Below are 5,312 nucleotides of genomic sequence, written 5' to 3'. Positions count from 1 at the left end.
GTGTAAGTAAGCAGATCCAAACACAAGGACTGCCCACACCAACTTACCTGCAACCCATCACAACCAAGAAACCAGTTTTCAGTTTATCAAAGCCATTGAGAAACAGTAAAACATACAGCTCATGAATCTGTCAAATGTCTGGGCACTAGAGGGAATAGTTATGGTTGGAAAAATTACCCTTCTGGAATTTTCTCAGCATTTCCTAAAATACCAGTAACATTTCTTCTATTCTTAAAATTAATTATTACAGTGAACTGAAGTAACTTTTTGTTATGGTAAGCAGTCAAGTAAATGCCATTGATAGTTGAATTGTAGTCTTTATTAAAGTTATTTTACAAATTTATGTCTGTCTCCTAATATGAAAAGGTTGTTTTTTACTTTAACACGTGCTCTGAAAATTAACATCAGCGGTAGGAGGACTTTCAGTTGAATAGATTTGAGACTTCAAAAATGTGACCGCCTCCTTCATCTCTAGTTTCTCCATCTCCCAATTGTTGACCTTACGAAGAAAGAGGAAAATAATCGGTTTGCAAGAAAATGATGCCGCATAAAATAAAAGCTACTTTCTTCATTCAAACATATTAAAGTAACATCAAGCCAACTGCTTTTTAAAAACAAATGTTATCTTATACTTACATTTTAAAGGCTTAGTAAGACTGTGCTAGGGTTGAAGAAAGTGCTAAGCTGAAAATTATAAAAACTTTAAAGGTCTTCTAAAGGGTGCAAAAATTCCCTTCTAGGGACACTCTTCCCTAGAATATATAAAATAGCCAATATGAAAAAAAAGTCTTAAATAGTAGCCCACTAAGAGAAGGGGCCATCTTAACCTCAGTCTCCATGTATAATCCATTTTTAGATACTTAACTATCATAATGAATATTAGAATGTTTGCATTTCATATTGTGTGCAGGACCAATGAGTGGCATTTAGATAGATCCCAACGTTGACATAAATATGTATTTATTCGTCAAGTTCTTGCTCCATACATCTGGAGAGGCTGCTCAAGAAAAGCTGTGGTACCCAGAACCAAAATGAAGCACAAGAGGGAAGAAGAACCATCCCCTTATAACCATCCAGTTTTTATGGTGACAAACATCCTACAACCATCCCCTTATAACCATCCAGTTTTTATGGTGACAAACATCCAGCCTCACACTGGCCCATGAAAACAAAACTTTAACAAAAAGGAGTAAAGTTCACCAAATGTAGAACTTATAAAACCCCTAGTAAATGACAGTAATCACCTAAGGAGAAGCCAAACCAATCATTAAAACACTTATCTCTGTGCTGCTGACAATTCCTCCAGAATCCTAGTAACCAACTTCAACTACAACACTCCTGGCAGAATGGACATCAGTAACGAAAGAACACATCACCTGCGTTTTTTTCTTACCAAGATCACATGAAAACCCATTACTTTCAAATGACGCATTTTCGTAGCAAGGAATCCTCTAGGGTGGGTTAAATCCAAACAGTAAGTAGATCTAGGAACACACAGTACAGCCACTCTGAAAATGAAAATACACAATATGAGAGTACTTACTAATGAGATTACCAGTCACAATCCTGCTGTATTTGGAGATTTCAAAGCTGAGCTCTCCACGGACCCTCACCATTCCCTACTGTCTTAGTCCGCCACTTCCTTGTTAATTGGCCTCTGTACATAATCCACTATATGAAGGCTACATTAACAACCAAAAGCTTGTAAAAATGCTTTAAAGTTACTCCTCAATCATCTTTAAGGGTGGCTACATTCCTGATAAGGGAAAATTTCAAATATGAAAGCACCCATTTTAAGGCTAATCTCTGACCTACAGATAATTATTTACGCTACTGAAGTACTGATGTAGATAATACCAAATGGTAAAGCTCTTCTAGTACAGAGTGCCTCCGAGAGAGAGAGAGAGAGAGAGAGAGAGAGAGAGAGAGAGAGAGAGAATTTAAAAACCAGAATGGGGAGGCCAAATACAAAGAAGAAAAAACTAAAAGAAAGGCAAGACTGTTAAAAAGATAAAATCCGCATGTGTAACAAAAATGTGGAACGTGGAATTTGATTTTTTCATTGCTCTTGGCCTTTGGGGAAAAGACATTTGTATTCCTACTGTCTTCTGACTGTTATTTGACATAACAAATCAGAGAAAAAAAATTATATTTTTAAAGGAATGCTCAAATTCCTCAATTCTTCTCATACCTTAGGCTGAGAGCTGCTATGTTATAATGTTATGCAGAACAATAGAATACTTAAAAAAGAAAAATAACTTTCTAACAAGATCAGAGAGAGTCTTTGGTTGAGAGGAGATGGGCAACATACATAGGGAAGACAGCAGCTGAAAAAGATGCCCAAGGAATAAGCTACATGGGTGCAGAAATGAGTAAAAGAGTTGTATGTGAATGGAGAGGGGATGGGCAGATGAGAGTTTGAATCCTTACAAATGTTTTTCTGGACCTCTCCCTACCATACTTATGAGCATGTCCTACAAAGCAATATAGGATATAAGTTCCGTGGGGTCGGAATCCATGTCTGACTCATGTTTGTGTGCCCCACAGAGCCCAGCAGACCTTTCCACAAAGGCTGACTGAGCAAGGGCGTGTGCAACACCATCTCATCATCTATCATCTACTGAAAAGGCAGGACAGCTTCTCAGGGTGTAGCATCACGTTTCTCCCGGAGACACCTATTGGTAGTGTGTGGGTCAAGGAAACAATTTAGGATTAACTCCGATATGATCTGACCCACGTACAATAGCTTAATTAAGAAGCTAGTTTCTCTACCTTTATAAAGGTCTTCATGGTAGAACAAAATATTTAGTGGGTATTTGATTTTTTAGAGGCCTTAACTCTTTTTAATCACTATTGCATTATCTTGTCAAAAGTTCACATTGCACTGATAGTTTCAATCACATTAACACTGTTTTCTTGAACTGTTTAGCTTTAAAACTTAATTTTTAAAAATTGCCTATTTCAGTAAATGGCCCAACTCCAGTGCACTGCTGAAGGCTGCAGTGCCCACACTTACGACCTGAGGAGATTTCGCAGCTGAGAAGTCTCTTGGTGCATTACAAGCTTCATATAAATATAAGGTCTCAGGATTGCTACTAATATTTAACAGGGAGTCTTTGAGAATTAAGATTTAAAATCATAAAGCTGGGCATATGAACAGATGTAAGCAACCTTTGAATATCTGTAGCAGAAGTTACTACATTCGCATCAGAAAGTGGAAGCACTTCACTCCTGTTAGAATCCATTCTGATTTCAAAATCTGAAAGAAAAGAATTGATAATTTTTCAAACATTGCTCAAAGTGATTTTTGTTTCAAAATGTACCTTACTACTACCAAAGATGATAAAGGCAGCAGCTAAAATATAGGGTGTTCCAAAAAAATGTGATGATACTTTAACAGCTGATAGCTCAATTTTGAAAATGAAATGTATTTTAATAAAACTGCCTTTATTATTATTCAAAGTGTGTGTATACATTTTGGGGGGACACCCTATATATTGAGCTTACCATGTGCCAGACACTGGTCTGGGCTTTACAAGGGCAATCTCATGCACTCATCACGGGAATCCTAAGAAGTGAGCAGATCATTGTTGGCATTTTACACATCGGCAAAGGGAGACTGGTAAGTGCCTGAAGTCACAGCACCAGTGAGAAGCCAAGTGAGAAACCCCACCCAGGCGTCCAGCGCCAGAGCCAGTGCCGCACTACAGTAAAATGCCATGGTCAACTCCTAGTCAGGAAGGAAAACAGCCCAGCTGGTGTGGCTCAGTGGTTACGCGTTGACCCATGAACCTAGAGGTCACTGGTTTGATTCCCAGTCATAGCACATGCCCGGGTTACGGGCTCGATCCCCAGTAGGGGGTATGCAGGAGGCAGTCAATCAATGTTCTTTCATTGATGTTTCTATTTCTCTATCCCTCTCCCTTCCCCTCTCTCTAAAAAATCAAATAAAAACATATTTTTAAAAAGAGAGACAGAATGGAAAATAAACAAAATGAAGCAGACGTAAATCATATCAAGTCCCATACCGATATGATGATTATGTGGCAACTGTACATTTTCCAAGAAGTACCCCTCTCCCAGGAGGCTGCTCAGCACCTCGGCCACCTTTGCATTTGGATACAATGGTGCAGGTGGCAGCGATGGCAGTACTAAGTCTACGGCCTTGTGACAAGGAACATCATCAAGTTTCAGACAGGCAGCCAAAATCTGAAGCTTGTAAATATTCCTCTCCTTGTTATCTAAAAGAAGAGAGAAAACATGTATGTAAGAAAAACTATTAATGCCACAATTAAGAACCCGTATTAATGCACCCAAATTTCTTTGATCTCTTTCGTATCAGGAGGAATCTATGCTCCCTAGTCCCACAGTGTCCAGATAAATACCCTGTACTTCATAATGTTTTAAGGTTTAAAATCTCTTTCAAGGTGATTTAGTCTAAACCAGCCGTGGGCAAACTACGGCCCGCGGGCCTTTGAAATGAATAAAACTAAAAAAAAAAAAGACCGTACCCTTTTATGTAATGATGTTTACTTTGAATTTATATTAGTTCACACAAACACTCCATCCATGCTTTTGTTCCGGCCCTCCGGTCCAGTTTAAGAACCCATTGTGGCCCTCGAGTCAAAAAGTTTGCCCACCCCTGGACTCTAAACTCTTCATAAAGGAGATGAGCAAATGCTAAGACACCTCATGATTAACTAAGGAAAGCTGACACGAGGATCCAGGTCTCCTGGGTTCCAGGCTGTTCCCCGCACATTAAGTTGCTTGAAAAATCTAAACACGGTGTTCATCTCTTCTCAATTCAAGGCTGCAATTTTATAATGTCCCTTTTAGAAGAATGTAAACTTCTCCATCCTCAAACACATCAAATTTTGTACACCTGACCTGATACTGCTTTTCTGTGTTCCATATTAAAGACCCAAAGTCAACAATTAATTTGGTTCCTAGAGTAAATAAGTTCACTGCTTTGGTAACTATTTGGTTTCTTGATCTAACAGGCTGTGCCTTGGTTACCGGCCATGAAAGACAAGGTGTTCAGAACTGCAAGGGTTGACTTAATTTGGCTTCAGAGGTGACACAAAAGGGTGAGGACGTACACACACCTCTGCTCAAGGCATAAAGAACGTGAACCTTTGTATAGCTGCACGAAGTGCCAATAAAGGCACGATGATGTGTTTCTCATTCTTGCCTTCTACACAACCTCTGACTTCACCACTGCCGGTCCTTTCCTCAGCAGCCTCTGCTCTGCACATTCTAACCTGAGCCCACGGCGACCCCACTCAGTCACGGGCAGCTGCAGAACTGCCGCA

General features: G+C 39.4%; 1 long non-coding RNA gene across 1 annotated transcript; it reads right to left on the bottom strand.

Annotated features, from left to right (window-relative positions):
• Positions 1-297: 297 nt before the first annotated feature.
• On the bottom strand, positions 298-4,423 carry LOC102435228. Its single transcript, XR_002827948.1, has 4 exons — positions 4,029-4,423; positions 3,172-3,259; positions 1,394-1,508; positions 298-499 (listed from the first exon to the last, which is right to left on the bottom strand). It is a non-coding gene; the product is annotated as an uncharacterized LOC102435228 (long non-coding RNA).
• Between the last annotated feature and the right edge of the window lie 889 nt (positions 4,424-5,312).

Source organism: Myotis lucifugus, unplaced genomic scaffold (assembly GCF_000147115.1).
Source record: "Myotis lucifugus unplaced genomic scaffold, Myoluc2.0 scaffold_10260, whole genome shotgun sequence".
Taxonomy (NCBI): Eukaryota; Metazoa; Chordata; class Mammalia; order Chiroptera; family Vespertilionidae; genus Myotis; species Myotis lucifugus.
The sequence above is the reverse complement of the archived record's forward strand: the minus strand, read 5'-3'. Positions and strand labels throughout refer to the sequence as shown.